General features: G+C 43.3%; 2 pseudogenes across 2 annotated transcripts in view; both read right to left on the reverse strand.

The window, feature by feature from the left end:
* LOC308419540 (actin, cytoplasmic 2-like) overlaps positions 1–18,866 on the reverse strand; it is a 1,056,985-nt pseudogene that overhangs the window by 18,988 nt on the left and 1,019,131 nt on the right. The window lies entirely within an intron of this gene.
* Positions 9,107–9,774, reverse strand: LOC308436746 (small ribosomal subunit protein eS7-like; annotated as a pseudogene). Its single transcript has 2 exons — positions 9,697–9,774; positions 9,107–9,603 (listed from the first exon to the last, which is right to left on the reverse strand). The product of its transcript is annotated as a small ribosomal subunit protein eS7-like (transcript).

An 18,866-nucleotide genomic window follows, 5' to 3' on the forward strand; every position in this document is an offset into this window, starting at 1 on the left:
TCCTGTGTCTCTTCCCACCTGGCTCTGTTTGAAGAATGCAGCCATTTTGGATTCAATTTAAAGTTATAATGGTAGAAATAAATATACTTTATAGGATGATGTTTTGTGAAGCACTTTCTGTAAGTTAGTTAGTAGTAGACACACCTCGGAGGCTTACTCTCTGATGGGGCAATGAGACAGGCAAACAACAGCGTGGGATATGTCTTAGCTACTTTTCCTGTTGCTGTGATGAAATACCTTGATATGAGCTGTGTAAGGAAAGAAGGGTTTGTTATGTCTCACAGTTCAAGGATACAGGTCTGTCACATTGGAGAAGGTCTGGTGGTAAGAACTTGTGTCACATTGTGTCTGCAGTCGGGAAGCAGAGAGCAAGGAACATGTGTTTAACTCCCTTTCTCCAGACTACAGCTCAGGATCCAGCCCAGGAAATGATGCCACCCACAGTAGTTAGATTGTCCCACCTTGATCGACTAACCGAGATAATCTCTCTGAGAATGCAGGGGATCCATCTCTTAGGTGGTTCTAGATGTCACCTAATTGCCAGCAGAGATTAGCCATCACCGGGTAGAAATCCTGGGAGCTACAGCAGTGCAGCACTAGTACAAAAGCCTTAGTGTAAATTAGATCGTGGTTCTTGACCTTATCTGACCCAACATCCCAATGTGAGACACCTTCCCTTTATTTTAATAAAATGCATTAAAAAGGCCAACTTATCAGGAGGAAGGTTTATTTGGTCACATTGTTTGATAGAGTTAAGTCAGTGGTTAGTTAGCCCCAATGTTTTGGGAGCAATAATGAGACAACCCATTGTGCTAAGGAGCTAATATGTAATGATGCTACTATCCTCTGCGGCAGGGATGGGAAGGAGAAGAAGAAACGACTGGGGTGCCAACTGTCCTCTTTGAGGGCATATTCCCAATGATCAAAACATACTCCACACACACCTTTTGAAGTCTCCATTTTCTCCCAATAGAACTACTTCAGAGAAAAAGGCTTCAATATATAGACCTTTGGGGAACACTTAAGACCCAAGCCTCTCATTTTTAGAACACATTTTCTAATATTCTTTGAGACAAAATGAATAATCACTATAGTCCATCTGCACACAGAACTTCCAAGTGAAGTAATATAATGGGCTAATGTTAATAAAGGAAACATAATTTCTTAACATCGAATATATAGAAACATGACTTACCAGAAGATATAATGGAGTGAAAATATGCTTATGTATGCAAATGCTAAGCCTGACACAGTCATAGAGGCAGGTGGCTTATAAACATGTTAGTGAGTTTAAAACCATGGACTTAGTCTCCCAAGATGCAGAGCCTCTTTTCCCTTTATGCTTGTTCAGTGGAAAATTTACAAGCTGTAGGAGACATGAGATCATTTTCCATTTTATGAGGATGTCTAGTATTTCTTATCCCCACCCACTAAATGCATAACTCACTACACCCAAGCACTGTGCTGACCAAAACTACTCTAGTGAGCCTCTAAAATGCTTCTAGATGGAAGTGCCCTCCATTCCAAGAAGCTCTGGGCTTAAAGGATGGAGATATTCAGATACAGTATAGAAAGAGAAGTGTGGGTTTTATCCAAGTACAGTAGATTTTCTGAACAAAGTACCTTGGATAAGACCTTTGTGGTAACATAAAGAACCAGCAGAGGGGGAAATAGACATCAGAACATCAATGGGTACCACTCTAGAAAAGTAGCAAGAAGGTGAAGAGTTAGTCATACTCAAGACAGATTTAAGATGAAGAACTGAGTGGAACTGTGGCTGACGTGGAGAGCATCATGACCAACAGGGTCAAGGTTGGCCAATGCTTTCTCCATTCGGAGTTCGGTAGATGAAGACACTTCTCAGCAACACAACAGGGTGACGATGCTGTTATCTAATGCAGCCTTCCAGGATTCGAATGCAGCCTTCCTTCTATGCCTGATATGGACAGGAAGGAAAGCAGGTTTGGATGTGTGTGGGTGCTGGCACTTGTAAGACAACCAATAAGTAACTGGGTTCATGCAGGTCTGCAGCTATCCACAGACACGTGTGCAAGAGACATAAGCTAAAGAACACCAAGGAAGTGAGTGTGGAAGGGAAGGTGGGCTGATGTGAACCCTGAGTGACGCATACATGAAGAAAACAGGAGATACCTTGTTGGCTTGGAAAGCAAAAAATATAATAAAAAACAAACCAATAAGAATTTTGTATCCTCTTTGCCATGACAGGTTAGTAAATGTAAACACCTGAAAATTGCTTGAGTCACTGAAGACCGTAAAATTAGAAACGTCCCAGACTATTCGAAAGACTGGGCTGAGTGTCTTTTTGAGCCATGACTCTGAGGTCAGTTGTTGGTGCCGTGAGACTTAGACAGCAGAGTTTGCGCATGCACCTTCTATTCTCATAATCTCAAACGCTTGGCCCCTTTCCCACCAATTCACTGGAGGATTTCTGCGGCGAGCAGGATGTAGCTGAGTAGGAGCAGCAAAGCCGTGTTGAAATGGCCTCGGGGGCTGGACCTCAAGTGCTCCCAGCTGTGTGTGAAAGGCTCTTGGTCAGCATGTTCACACAGCTGCACAGTGGGGCCTTGGGTGAGTGTCCTAAACAGCTCTGTGAGCCCTGCCGATGCTTTTTGGAAAATGCGCTAATAGATCAATTTTAGCATCCACTCCAAACAATAACATTCCCATCAGCCAATAATTAGATGCCCACGGCGGTCTGCTGACATGCTAGAATCAGACCGTTCAGTGTGGTAAGTATTCAATGAGGACCTTCACTACGAGACTTGGAATGAGCCTGTGGAGCAATGGTCCAAAACATGTATTTGGAATCCTAGAATTTGAGGGCTAGGATGAACTCTAACCAAGTTATTTCTCTCTTCACAGATAGATAACGGTGTGAGGGTCCAAAACGATTATGTGACCTGCCATTCACCTGACTGTAACTCTGCTGAGATTTGGAAGTGGATAATTCTTCACATGGAGGGAAGGGAGTTTGACTTGTAGCATCCAAAAAAAAAAAAAAAAGTGTCCTAACTTTGTCAAATGTCTCAAGCACGAACTCGGCCTGGAGGCACATCCACTGACAGCTACTTTGGGGTCAGCTCACTGCTCCTAAAACACATAGAACAGAGGTGACAAGAAGCCACTTACTGAGTGCATTCGTTTTTATCACCATAATGAACTCCTGAGAGAAATGACTTGGAAACCAAGAAGGGTGTGCTTTGGTGTACGGTTTCAGTCTGCAGTCGGCTAGTTCTTTTTCCGGGCCTCGGATGAAACACACTGAAATGGCGTGAGGGTTTCATGGAGCCCCGCTACTTGCTCTGTGGTGGCCAGGAAGCAGGGAGACAAGAAGGGGCCCTGGAAAACGTTATTCCCTTCTAAGACACACCCCTAGTTCTTATTTCCTCCGGCCAAACCCCGCCTCCTAATTTTTACCACCTCCCGTAACTATCATCAATTTATAAATCTAGTGGAGTAATCCACTGGTGAAAGTAGAGCCTATCACTTCTCAAAATCCCCACTTTTAGAAATGCGGCAGTGTGGACCTAGACTTCACCATGTCAGCCTATTCCAGACACTCCAAATCAACACCACTAACGTATGCTTCTACCCCACGCACATCAGCAACTGGAGCTATAATGACTCCGAGAGTAACAGTCAAGAAAGCAGTTAGTTAAAGCAACTTATTAAGCCCTGAATTGGGCTGTTCAGTATTGTTTAATGAGCACTTACCACATGCCAAACACTGTCCTAAGTCTTAACTTTACAGAGCTCTATTCGGGACTCGCAAAGGACAAAGGAAAGTGGCCCCATGCTTCTGGGAGTTTGCAGTGCAGAGTAACTGGAAAATAGTTCCAGAGGATATGGAAAAACCAAGAAGTGAGCTGGTGATGCCCCCTGCTTTCTATTCTAACCTGCAAAGTCTGTGTTTAGACAGCCTCACCCAACCACGAGATTGGGAGAGCAAGAAAGGGACAATACTGTCACTACAAATAAGATCTCCACCACTGGGATATTACCCTTTCTGATGCCAGGGTCACAAACAGCCCTGAAACTCATTTTAGGAGCTATAAAACCTAGAAGTCAGCCAGTTCTTCCTAGTAGGGACCATATCTTTTCAGTCACGGTCCACAGAGTTGACTTCTTCCCAGCCTGTGAGTGGGTCTGGCTGCCTACTGAACTAACAGCACTTAACTAGGTCATTACGCTTCTATCCTCCGCCGTCCTCCTCTTCTAAGTTATGAAGTGCTTAGGATACACGTGGAGATATACTTGGAGTATCATTTATACCCCTGTCACATAGTCCTCATGTCTTCGTACAGACAAGATGAGCTCAGGGAAGTGAGCAATGCCGCCAAGGAAGGCGGCGTCTCTTCTGCCTCATCTGGGACAAAGGACAACCGGGACACCCTGAGAAGGTTCTCAATGCCTTTACCATCTCCAAGTTACATTTTTGAGCCACCATATACAGAAGCTTAATTCTTTGAAAGTGTATTGTTTGTTCTGTTTCTTTGAGTAAACTAACAGAAAGCTCAGTTGGCCATAACCCGCTATTTATTGAGTGAATCCATGAGTCATTAGTTACCACATTAGCCCTGCAATCGTTAATGTTAGACTTTGTTCTAAGCATGTATCACACCGTCTTCATTGGCCTGAGTTAGGGATGGGACTCCAGTACCTGAGTTAGAGACACTTGCCCCGCCCAAGCATAATTTCTCTTTGCTTTACCCAGCATGCCACTGCCATCACGGTAGCTCTAAGGACACCATATGTGACCAAATAACTGGTCAATGTTTCTGCCATGGGGAGGTGACTGACCCCATTGTGGTGAGTGGGGTAGTGGACTACTTTGGGTTTCTCGGTTGCTGCCTTCGCCCTTGTGATGGGTTTGCTGAGCTTTGTGGTGCAAACGTGGGGTCAGGCTTCAATTGCAGAAGCATTTCAACTGGCATAAACTGTGGAGGGTGTTGGATTCACAAGCATTTTCATTTTGAGACCTTTACTGTGTTGTTCTTATTTCACAACGGAAGGCACAGCAGTATTTAAGTGTGGAATGATGGCTGTGGGTAGGAAGGTGACTGTCCCACCACCCTTCAAAATTATCCTCCTGTGAGGCATAGATGTCTGATTAAATCAGTAGGTAACTCATGCCTACCCATTGCATCTATAGCCCCAGATCCGACACATGTATCACACAGGGCTGTTATACTGAGCTCTAAAGGTATATCTTAGAGACCTCCAATATATTTTTTAAAGTCCTTATGGATCAATGGAGCATCTGTTTTCAGAAACACTATTCTTTTTTAAGATTTATTTATTACATATAAGTACACTGTAGCTGTCTTCAGACACACCAGAAGAGGACACCAGATCTCATTACAGGTGGTTGTAGCCACCATTTGGTTGCTGGGATTTGAACTCAGGACCTCTGGAAGAACAGTCAGTGCTCTTAACCACTGAGCCATCTCTCCAGCCCGAGATACACTGTCCTAAATCATCCAAATGTACACTGGCTAACACAGGAACTTTTCCTGGGAGTATTTCAGTTTAAAAAAAAAAAAATGTCATGACAAGCACATTGATGGTTATTGTGAAAATCCTTCTTCGGGACAATCCTGATGCCCTTGCCTTGTCCAGATGTTCCTCCAAACAATCAGTGTTTTCTTCATTCATGTTACCAGAATTCTTGGAGCCCAGATATAACCTATTCTATTCCAGGCTAAGAAGGTATGAAGTCCTGTTTTCTTTCATCTCACACTATAGTCTGGAAATGATCAGGTGAGCAGGGAGGAACAGAGCCAAGGTTACTGGTCACAAGGCACAGTCACCTCGGTTACTGCTTACTTAACAAATGCTTTGAATCACTAAAAACCTAGTGACAGTTACAAAGCCATTTCACTGAATTAGAATTGTCTTGCTGACAGGACCCTGATACAGCTGTCCCCTGAGAGGCTCTGCCAGCACCTGACTAATACAAACACAGACACAGACAACTGTCAGACTGAGCCTGGTGAATGAATGAAGGAGCTGAAGGTGTTCGAAACCCCACAGGAAGAACAACAGTATCAACCAACCAGACCCCCCAGAGCTCCCAGGGACTAAACCAACAACCAAAGAGCACACATGGAGGGACCCATGGCTCTAGCTGCATATGTAGCAGAGGATGACCTTATCTGGCATTAGTGGGAGGGGAGGCCCTTGGTCCTGTGGAGGCCGGATGCCCCCGGGTAAGGGGTTAGTAGAAAGGTGAGGCAGGAGTGGATGGGTGGGTAGAGGAGCACCTCATAAAGGCAAAAGGTAGGGGGGAATGGGATCGGGGATTTGTGGAGGGAAAACTGGGAAGGGGAACATTTGAAATGTAAATAAATAAATAGCAATAAAAAGGGGAATTGTCTTCAAGTTTCACAAAACTGGCTGAGAGAGTGAGTCAAATTCAGTCATTCAAAAATATAATCAACACGTTAAATGAGATATACGAATAAGTAGCATGCTACGGACATCTTAATTATGTGAAGAATTAAAAGTTTAATCAGCCAGGTGCTTTTCTTTGCATGATTCTAAACGCTTTAACTGATATTTCACAAATGTAACTTTTCAGTGATTAAAACATTGATTTGGGCACGGCAATGTAGATACTGCAAATGTCTTAATATAAAATTTGTGTCTGTTACTCAATCAATCTATCTTTGGTTTGGTTTGGTTTTAGTCTTGCAACAGGGTTTCTCTGTGTAGCCCTGGCTGTCCTGAAACCTATTCTCTAGACTAGTCTACACAACCTGACCTGCCTGCTTTTGCCTCTTCAGTGCTGGGACAAAAAGCATGTGCCACCACTGCTTGGCTTTAATTTTTTTTAAAGAATTATTTATTTTATATACATGAGTAAACTGTAGCTGTCTTCAGACATACCAGAAGAGGGCATCAGATCCCATTACAGATGGTTGTGAGCCACCATGTGGTTGCTGAGAATTGAACTCAGGACCTCTGGAAGAGCAGTCAGTGCTCTTAACCATTGATCCATCGCTCCAGCCCTTGAATGTTTATTTTAAAAAGCCTAAGCAAGGCTAAGCCTAAGCAAGGCTAATGCTGTGGTCTGACCCCCACCCCCAACAGCTGTAACCATTCTGTTCCATGCCTGCCAGCTATTTCATATTGTTGCTGAAATATCCCTGCCAGTCATTGGCACAGAGAAATAATTTGACTCAGAGCAAGGTGATGCTGATCACATATCTGGCTATGTTCTGTATGAGGTTTGTTCATATTAAGAAAGTCCACAAAGCTTTACGTGGGAGTCACCAAGTTAAAGGTCAATACAAGTACCCGAGTCAGAGCTGACGGGCCAGCACTTCCTGCGCCTGCATATGAGCTCACCCTGGGTTTTGTCCTCTATAAGCCTTCCCTGAGAAATGTTGGTTGTCAGAGCTCAGATAATTCAGAGCTACATTCCTAATCTGCTCAGTATTAGGGTATGCATTCAATAAACCACCACTGTCCGACTGATATCAGTGTTCCTGTGGTTTATAGAGCAAGTCTCCGACCCCAACAACTCTGCCAATAGAATGTAAACAACTTAGAAAGCTTTGGGGGTCTATTTGATTTTACTCACAGGAAAAAAATACGGCAACTGACACACAACATTGTTTCCTTCGAGAGAAATTGCTATTGTAATCACAAATCACCGGCTGATCCTTTTGGTTGTTACACTGAAGTTACAATGTAGCTTTAGTTACTTCTTTGTTCTCGTTTCTCTAAACGAAATTTGGCTCGTTTGGTCAGTTTTAGAGACTAAGTATTTTCAGTAGATGGACTAAATGTGAACAGTAGAATCGTCATCTGGGCCCCAAACAACTGTAGCTGCTTTGAGGGTAGGAGGCAAAGCCTGTTGGGAAGAACAATAGTGTTTTGATGCAGGGCTCTGCAGAAATACTGCAAGGCTTGCACTCTGAAATCCACTAGCATCCATTTGTAGCATGGAGTGTTTGCTTTAAGCTCCGGGCAGACCACAGCCCCACCCAGACACACACACACACACACACACACACACACACACACACACACTACCTTGTGTTTCAACCTGCCTTATTAGCTCAATTGCCGAGCTCTTCTAAGCCTTCCTGGGCGATCTTGCTTCCTTCTTTTTACTCCCAGCTAAGCATCCTAAATCTGCCCTAAACTTTAGTTGTTTAGGTACCTTCTCCTTGTTCAATCCTCTAAATTTGCCCTCAGCTTAATTATGTTTAAACTATCCCACTTGGTAACCAAGGGAAGTCGGAGAAGTGGCCAATGACCAGCCCCCCCTAGATATCATATGACTCGTGGCTTTTCTCCCTCTGAAGCATGGTAGATCCTTTTCTCCTCCTGCCTGCCTCTCTTAGCCTGCCTTCAGGGACCCAGAAGTCCTGCCTCTTTCCTTCCACCTAGCAGTTGGCTCCTGGCATCTTTATTGATCAATCAAGAATCAATTGGGGAACAGGACCTTAGCATCAGAACCACCCCCTCCATCTATTCAGGCATCCTCTGAAGCTGCTGGTTCTATTCTCTATGGCTGCTTCATTTACACCATAGTTCATCTGTAGGGTGGACAGAAGCTAAGTTTCCCCAGGGAGAATGGGGACTCAGATCAACTTTTGATCCTCAGACCAAGAAGACTGACTGACTCTGGGTACATAAAGACCTAAAAATCATTTGCCCCAACTCCATAGTTTTTAGAGACAGAGTAGAATCCATTCTTGAACAAAGGGTTTTTTAGATCTAAGAAACCTTTTATCTTAGTTAGGGTTTCTACTGCTGTGATAAAACACCATGGCCAAAAGCAACTTGGAGAGGAAAGGGTTAATCTGAGTTGACAGTTCATCATCACAGTCTGTTATTAGAGAAAACTAGAGCAAGAGCCATGGAGGAGTGTGGCTTACTGTCAGGTTCCTCGTGGCTTGACGTTCCTTAGGACAACCCATTCAGGGGTGGTACTGCCCATAGTGAGCCCTCTTACCTCAACTATCAGTAAAGAAAATGTACCACAGGCTTGCCCACAGGCTAATCTGGTGAGAACATTTTCTTTTTCTTTTTCTTTTTTTTTTTTTCTTTTCTTTCTTTTTTTTCCCTATGACTAACACTGAAACTCTGGGCATTCAGAATTAGTGTCCTTCCCAATGAGCTTCTTATACATCCCAGAAAAAGTTCCAGCCTTTTGCTCCAAGTTGTTCAGCTGTGCCTTGTCTAAAGGAACCTTTATGAGCCGGCTGCCATCCAATTTCACATGGATCCCCTTACCCCCAACTTCACTTGGGAAGGCCAAGTCTTTAAGAATAGCACTGTGCACAGCTGTCAGGAAGCTGCTTCTGTGTTTTTGCTTGTTTTTCACATAGCTTTTCTGGGATAGCATGGGCAAAATCGTCCCTTAAGCAATGAAGACTACGTGCTTCCCAATTCACCAACTAACCAGACTTAGATTTCTCTAGAATGATTTCAGCTGAAGAACTGGTAAAAACAAAAAATCATGATGGCTTTGTGACCACTACCAACTTCAATTTTCTTGGCTGCAGTGATGTTGAGTCCCTTCAGCTGTGCCTTGAGGTCTGAGTTCATCTCCAGCTCGAGCAGCGCCTGCAAAAACAGAGAACGTGGGCGCCACACCGGGGTCAGGGGAGCTGGAGGTCAAGAGACCAGGGAGGGGGAGGACCTAGGAGACAAGCTCACCTGAGTGATGCCAGACTCAAATTCATCTGGCTTCTCACCACAGACTTCATTCACAGTTTTGGTGCTGGAGCTGAACATGGCCTTGTCTTTAGAGAGACTGGCTTAGAAAGAAGACCCAGCTCTGGTAAATGGAGAACATTTTCTTAGTTGAAGTTCCCTCTTCCAAAATGACATGAACTTGTGTCAAGTTGGAATAAACTATCTATGTTTTTGTTTTCTCAATGAATGATAGATAAAAATGAATACTTTAAAAATTTTGAACTCCTACTTTTCTTTGACATTGTCTCCCCCCAAGAAGACCAATCACCTGTCTGTTAGAGCCTGTCTATAACCCAACACCCACCTCTCCACACCCCAACACCCACCCTCCATCCATTTCCTTTTTTTCTCTTTTCTTCCAGGTGTAGATAATGTGGCCTTAGGTTCTATGACAATCCAAGAATTTGGGGAACACCCTGCCAGCCCTGTGTCTGCAATAACAACATAGATAGAACAGACCCCGTATCCTGAAGCCAGGAACAGGAATGTCTCACATGTCTGCATAAAACTCAGGGCCGAAGCTGCCAGTCCTGCAAACCAGAACACTTTGGATCTGCCCTCAATCAGACCTGCAAAAGTAAGTTCACAAAGCTCCCAAGGAGGATACAGTGGCTAGGTGGCAGTTTGTAAACGTGCTGTTCGTTTTCCCTGGCTTCTTTTATTTGGGAGGATTCTCACTAGCAAAAGCAGCACCCACTAAGAGAGAGGGTTGTTGGAATGAAATTTTTCAGCAGAAAAGGGTATAGTGCCTAGCGTGGGTGCTGGTCGGCAGTACTCACAAGCATTGCATTTTGTGACTGTTTCTTTGACCACCATCAATATTGTTAACATGAAAATTGCTGGGCTGTACTCCGTGCACACTGAATCCGAATCCCAGGCATCTGTAAGACCCTCATGAAGAAACATTATATATGAATTTGAGGATTCTTACTATGAAAGACAAGGGTCTAGTAAGTAAAGGATGAAGGGAAGTGTTAAGATCCAGGGAAATATTTCCAATATTTCAGTTTACCCAAGCTAATTTAGAAATGCCTTTTTTTCCTTCAAATTATTGAGATTTTAATTTTGGAAAAGAGCTTAAGCGAAATGCAAGTCAAGCTCCAGAAGCTTAGGCTGATTCACGTGAGACTGATGTTTGGGAAGATCAAAACTGATTGGAGGTTTGTTTACACCTGCTAGGACGCATCAACAACACCTACAGAGCACAGCGGACTTCTTCGCTGGGTCCTTCGAAGAACTCTTATAAAAGATCCCTCCAAAGCCTTTTCCACAATTGTTAGATGCCAGTGTTAGAGAATCTGCCTCTAACCGCAGTTTTAGTATTCCAGGTGTTCCAGCTGTCCTTCTGGAGTGGGGAAGGTTGCCTTTGTGACGCTGTTACAGGAGCATGCCCTTGTCTGACACATCACAGACTTTGTCTGTGACCATTGCACTGGTGCATGCTGGAATCTGATCCCTGGCAGCGTGTGTCAGTGATGTGACTGTGACCCACCCTCTCACGGTAGCCTCTGTGACTGGGCAAGGCCCTTTGGAACTTTCTAGTGTACTGGGAATAAGAATGGCCGGACAGTGAAGCTTATGACTGGACAGGGAAGCCTGTTTCTCAAGTTTGTGAATGGTATTTTATCTATACGCTGTTGAGAATTAGTAGTTCCAAACTTGGCTCCCCTTAAAAAAAGACAGAGTCGGCATTTATTTTCCCAAGAACCAAATGCCCAAAAATAGAGACCAAGATCTCCAGGGCTAAGCTTTGCCTACCTCAGCTTTCTCTAGTTCTCCCGAGCCTGAGAAGTCAGACTCCACACATGGTGAAAGCCAAACACAAGCCACCCCCTCACTATCTCACACGCATAGTCCCAAGAGCCAAGAAACAATTGCTAATCAGAAGCTATAATCCATAAGTATGACTCTAGATGCACAATACCATTTTTAAATGGTGCAGCCATCACCCATGGTAATAAGTGGGCTGTCTTCTCCAGACCAGCACAGATGGCTGCTAAAGAGTGTGTGCTACACAGCACACCTTCACTGCTCAATGCCCGTCATGGTCAACCAGACAAAGAGGCACAGAAAAAGGTTGAATACTGAAAAATTACCCATCTGTAGGAAAGCAGTTTAGTAGGTTTGTTTTCTTCCCCCCTCCCCCCCCCAAAAAACGTATTTTCTCAACTACTTTTCATATGGGGAGAAGACAAATATGACAATATGAAATTTTGCAAAAAGCCAACTCGGTGATGTAGGAGTGCAGGTTTACTGAAATCAAAACCTTAATTTGGAGTTCTAAGCCAGGTTTGGGGTTGCATGCCTGGAATTCCAGAAAGCGAGGCAGGAGGAGTTGGAAGGTAGTCTGGCCTATAAAACAAGGCCTGGTGTCCAAAGCAAATAAACAAATACATACAGTTTCTAGAGCTGTTTCAATCAGTCAACATGAGAATTGTCTATAACTTCAACTCCACTGCTGAACTTATTATCCAAAGGTAAACTCTAATATAAGTAAATTTCTTAAGACAGGATTTCCCTATGTAGTCTGAGCTGGCCTGGAACTAGTGGACTTCCTGCCTTGGGCTCCTGGATGCCAGGGTTGCAGGAATGCACCACCTTGTTCTGCTAAAAATGACTCATCTATACAGAATGTGTTTGTTCTTCCCTTGCTTCTGCTCCAACCCTCTCTAACCAACCCACACAAACACACCATACCCTCTTTGCAACAGTACAAACTCTTTAAATAATAAAACATATTGTGAGAATCTAAAGATGATACAAAGAAAATGTCCACCACACCCACTCGTCCTCATTATTAGCATCCTATATTGGCTGGTATATGTGTCACAAAAATAACCTAATATTGATACAGTATCTTTAACTAGATTTCCCAGTTTTCTTGGGATGCTCCGGTTTTTACCCAGAGCTCTTTACAATAAATTGCCATGTCTCTTTAGCCTCCTCCTGCCTTTCCTCGTTTATTCAAAACTGTCACAGGTTTTAGAATATCTGTGGAATGTGCTTCACCTCGAGTAACATTTTTCTCATTAGCCTGGGGTTCTGGGATGTGAGAAGATGACCAGGGACCCACTTTATCACACAAGACTAACACATAATCATTGACTGTGAGTCATGGTCGCTTTATAGACGTGTCAGCCATGTTTTCTATGCTGTAACAGCTACTCTTTTCCTCCCCTCCCACTGCACTTCTAGAAAGGGAATCACCATGCAGATTCCATACTTACAGAGTCTTTCTCAACCTCCTTGAAGGCATCATATCTCCACAAATCACTGGAATTATTCTGTATTGGAAACGTGTCCCTTGTCCCCATTTATTCAAAAGAATATGTGTTTGAAAATATATATTTGAATATATATCTGAATAAGTGGGACAACAGACACATAGTGATATGTATATAACACAATGAATTCCTGGGATTTGTACTATACCACTCATAATGGCCCAACACTATTTTATTGTTGAAATTATTCAGGCTCTAGCCATAGGAAGTTCTCTTAGTTAGGATTTATACTCTTTCATACTCAAATATCATAGAATTCCTCAAGGTATCATCTCAGTTTATAGTCAGAGCAAAATGTTCTTGACTCATACATTTCCCGCCCCACTTTTAGACACAGCTCTAACAAATGTTGATTCCTGTATTAAAAAATGGTGTTAGAAGCCAAGATGTGTGTATTGGGTGATCACACCCATCTGACATGTTCCCCTGTACTCCCTATACCGACAGACACCAGCCACCAACCACAGAGTAGACAGATTGGCCTCCACACAAATAGTTGGCTTCTTAACTCATGTAGAAGCTCTGCCGTCCATAATGTCACCGTCTGGCATGCTTCTTAGACCCCTGGGAAAACATATTTGTAGTAGCATGCAACATACAGTTCAGCCCTGGAGGCCAAGAGCAGTTTCTGACCTTGAAGGTCAGATAGCATTAATTTAATTAAAATCCCCTCACCACAGGCTACTTTGAGTTGTTTGGTTTATGCGGGAATCCCTTGAGGAAGGTTGCTTTCTACACTCAGGAAACACTTTCATTTGAGTACAGAGAAGACATATGGCTAACTAGATTCCCAGCTGTTTAAATAACTTCAGACAAATATTTCCATGTCAGCCAGGAGGTGGTCTCCAGTGCATTCCCACAGAGAGATCCAACTGTGCTGTCCAATATTTTGGTCAACAGTTTAGATGGAGTTGGAGAAACAAGTTACTCAGTTTTTCGGATGCTGCAAAACTGTAGGCTAAAATGTTAAAGATGGAACATGAGGCCAGATAGCCTAACAGGCTCTAGCGTAGGCGGGAAGCCACAAGAAATGTTAACAGGGGAAAGGTAAAGTTGTGTAACTAGGCGTTTAAAATCATTTGCATAAGGGCGAGAGTAATCACTTGGCAGCAACTCATGTGAAAATAGCTGGAGATTTTCACTGTGTGAAGCGGCAAGTGAGCCAGCCGTGCCCGGGGCTGCCAGGGAAGTGACGCCTGCCCAGGCTGGACTGGAGGGCATCCCTGTGCTCAGCTTCAGCATGATCCCAGCACGGGCTTCACCTGCTGTACAACTTCAGGGTCACTATTGTCATTTCTGAACAACAGCATTTTTACAGGCTTTCAAAGTTTCCATCTGCATGGCTATGGAGTAAACGCGAATATTCCCATGCATATTTAATGATCAAAATCGGGGTAATTAGCTTATCTGTACATCAGTCTTCTGTGTTAAAAAGCATTCAAAAGCCTCTCTTGCAGCTGTTTTAAACTGTCTAATAGGTCGCCTTTACCTGTGGCCTTCCTGATGTGTTATAAAATATGCTGGAACTTCCTCCTCCTGTCTTGCTGTATTTTTGTATTCTGTCTTCCCCTCCCTCTCCCTTCCCTGGCAGATACTATTATACTTTGTTTCTGTGAGATGGACACTTAACTGCTACAAGTAAATGAGAACACGGAAAATTTCCGTTTTCTAAATGCAATGTTGTTACCATAAACTTTCTAAAGTATGTCTAAAAGAAGACAGCTTGAATACAAGATAGAATAGTGCAATCACATCATAAAGGCCTAAATCAGTGCTTTTCAACCTTCCTGACACTCGGACCCTTTAATACAGTTCCTCATGTTGTGAAACACCCCCCCCAACATAACATTATTTCATTGCTACGTCATAACAGTAATTTCGCTACTGTTACAAATTTTAATGTAAAGATCTGATAAGCAGGGCATCCGAGGTGCTACCCCTAAGGGGGTCTCGACCCACAGGTTGAGAACCACTGGGCTAAAGTCATTAGAATGGATGGTCCCAAAGCATGGAAGAGGAGGCAAGCAAAGGTGGCCACATGTGGTTGGGGATGAGGAGACTCCACAAGAAAGGACTCAGAGCGATGGGAACCAGTTCCAAGGAGGCTAAGGACAGGAAAGCCCTGCTCAATAATCAAGAGCAAACCATCATTACCACACACCTCCAGAGTGAGAACTTCCTGTCATCCCAGATAGTTGTGGCAGACACCAGTGGGAACTCCAAGGATGCAGAGAAGGTTGGTAAATGGAGTCATTTTATGAATCTATCTACCTGTGCTCTGGAAGTGTACTTACAGAACTGATGGGTAAGCATACCCAGTCAAACATGACTTAAGATTCCTGCAAGCAGCTTGTGTTTGCTTTTCTCTAATTCTCCCCAGCCTCTTCAGTTTCCAGAAATGACTCAAGAACACAAACGGGAAGGTGCAAGACCATTCAACCTTCTGTCTGAAGTACAAATAACATTCTGTAGAACAAAACTCTAGTTCAGTTGGTGAAGTTACACCATGGATCCAATCATGGGAACTCCACTTGCCAGAGTGCTGGGTGAATGCTAGACCACATCTTTGGCCTATGCCCTTCTGTCGGTTCCGGGGGAACTGCCATCACTGTGGAGTTAAAGAATGTGGCCAATTTCCCAATGCATGTTTTGTTTTCATTCACATCTATGTACGTTTCCTAGTCCGGGGCCACCTGTCCCTGAACAGCTGGAAGCAGGCGGTATGGTGGAGAACTCAGAGCCAAAACGCATTAATCTGTGATTCTGATACTTCCAGAGGTGGCTGCTGACCGTGGGAGTCGTCCTTCTTCAACTTCTTCACAACTCTGTGTGTGCTCTAACTCACCAGAGAAAACTGTTTCCTTCGGAAATGCATTGTTGTGTTGTGTTGTGCTGTGTTTAGACCACAAAGCTTGTCAGTTCTTCATTCGCCACCCATAACTGTTCTCAGAGCTTACAGGTCACAGCAGGACACACTACAATGAGGAAAACTATTACAGCAATCCATCTGGAAAATGTATTTGTAAGTAACTGAATGCTAAAAACACAGGTGCAGTCATTCAGATCTACCACGGGCATACTACACACACACACACACACACACACACACACATACACACACCACATGTTTCATACTCTTTCTTTAATTCTTTTTTTAAAAAGCAATGTACACTTAGAAAGTACATATGGCTTAATTCTAGTTATGAAAGCAATGTATTATAATTTATAATATATTTATAATCATATAAAAATACCTTTTCCTGCATTAAGACTATTAGCCTGTGTTAAATATTAGCCTTTATTAAAATTTCTCTGAATTACTACAGGCATCTAGGGTGATTGATTATAGCCAAATATCTGCTGTTTGAAAGCCTGTGGAGGAAAATTGAAACCTGAACAAAAGCAAAACCTCATGTCTCTGACTTTATCACATAGTTATTTATTTACTGAACAGATATTCACACAATGCCTGCCCAGTAGTGCAGATGTTACATGGTGATTCTCTGTCGTCTTGCATTTGAGATCCACGCCTTTCAGCCTTGTGTGAGTTCCATTTGTAGGGTTCAGAGCGGCTGCTCGGTCCACCACTCTGAGGGCAGTAGGAAAACATCTGTGCTGCCCAACAAAGAAGTCACTATTTACAGGTAACTATCAAGCACTTAAGAGTGTACGTTTTACAAATGAGGGTGAACATTTTGACCTTAGCCATTCTGACTGCTGTGAGGTGGAATCTCAGGGTTGTTTTGATTTGCATTTCCCTGATGGCTAAGGAGTTTCAACCTTTCTTTAAGTGCCTCTTGGCCATTAAAGATTTCTTTGTGGAGAGTTCTGTTTAGCTCTGTACCCCATTTTTAATTGGGTTATTTGGTGTGGTGGTATTTAATTTCTTGAGTGCCTCATACATTTTGGATATCAGCCCTCTGTTGAATGTAGGGTTGGTGAAGATCCTTTCCCAATCTGTAGGCTGCCATTTTGTCCTATTGACAGTGTCTTTTGCGTTACAGAAACTTTTCGGTTTCATGAGGTCTCATTTTTAACTGTTGATCTTAGTGCCTGACCTATGGTGTTCTATTCAGGCAGCCGTTTCCTGGTGATGTATTTAAGGTTATTCCCCACTTTGGCTTCTATCAGATTTAGTGGCTCCTGTTGAGGTCTTTGATCTACTTGGACTGAAGTTTTGTGCGGGGTGATAAATATGGTTCCAGATATAGCCAAGTTGACAATCAGGAATATCCACTCCAATCTACCCTGTCCTTGCCCTATTCCATGGCGCATCCTTCGGTGTCTTCTCCAGGTCACACTCAGCTCATTTTTCTATATGTAATTGGCTATTTTAAAACCAGGAAGGGAAAGAGAGTGAGGCATCCCAGTGAGTATATAAGTGCTTGCTGCCAACCTCCACAACCTTCGTTCAGCCCCTAGAACACACATGGGGGGGGGGGGGTCTGTGACTTCTACACGTTGTCTTCTGACTTCCACATGAACATTGTGGTATACACACGCACACACACTCCCACTAAACAATAATAAACTTATTAACAACCAGGAAGAAGGGATTGAGGTGATGTAATACTTGTCTAGCATGCAGGAGAAAAAATAAAGAATATTGGCTCTTACAAATCCAAGTCTGTTAGCCTTTTTCCTTGTGTCCTTCTGACATTAAATAATCTTACTTTATGCAAACACTTCATCTGTTATTGAAGCCAGGGGAGACTTTGCAAATGCTTGGCTTGCACTAAGGAGCCCACTGGGTTCCTGGGTAAGAGCAGTTTGTGGGCAGAGCTTGGCCTGCATCTGTGGTGTGATGGAACACTGCTCCAAAGTGTCCCCTGGAGACCCATGGACCAATCTGCAAGTTCTGTGACACCCAGCAGAGCCGAGTGTTAACCAGTTTTTATTGCCGCTGCCATTGTTGACTATAATCTCAGAGATCATTTCTATAATTCATAATTGGCATTATTTACACGCAAGCTATGCAATGCCTTTTAAGTCACATACATGCTTATGACAGTGACTCTAAACGCAAAAGCTAGCGATTTCTAACCTTTGAAAATCGCAACAACATCAATAGCTCTATCTTGACCAGAAACCTGCTCAAATGAAGTACTGTGTGACACAGATATTTTCCTTTATTGGGTCAAAGACAAAGCTCCTTTTCCCATCTCCTAAAGAACAAAGTAATCGTATATAATGAGAAACAGCAAGAGTCAGCACCCCAGGCAGGATTTTCAGTGTGGCCAGAGGACTTCTTAGTCCTGCTGTGATAGCCACTAATAAATCCACATGCCTCATTCATGCAGATAAAGACCCCATGTGCACACTCACAATAAAAACTACATGTAATTTTTCCATTAGAAACCATGGGTTGATTTTTCTGATAGAATAGAGAGAAGCAAGTTGTATTTTAATGATCTCGCACACATCTTTGAAATCAAATTGTTTTTTAAATTGTTGCCTTGGAAACATGAATTGGGGAGAATCCCAGGGGAGGAGGGAAGGGTTGATTTTTAAGCTAGGAACAAACAGATTGGGTAACATTCTCTGCTTCTTCACTCTTCCTTTGTAGCATATGACTACAAGGAAGGAGCCCAGAGGCCTGTATGTGACCCAGACACTGGCATGTGCCACTGCCTGGAGGGTGTCAGCAGCCATATAATGTGATTATGGTAATGTCAACTGTGCTTTGATCACTGGGCCCCTATGAGTCTTCCCTCTCCAAGGCAGTGCAAGGGTTAATTGCACTGACTGCTAACAGTGCAGAGGCCCAGCCTGACTGTGAGGTGGATTTCAAAGATCTCAGAGCTAACATGTCTACCACAGAGAAGATTTTCAAACAACCTGTTTTCT

Source organism: Micromys minutus (genome assembly GCF_963924665.1).
Source record: "Micromys minutus genome assembly, chromosome: 1".
In the NCBI taxonomy this organism is placed as follows: Eukaryota; Metazoa; Chordata; class Mammalia; order Rodentia; family Muridae; genus Micromys; species Micromys minutus.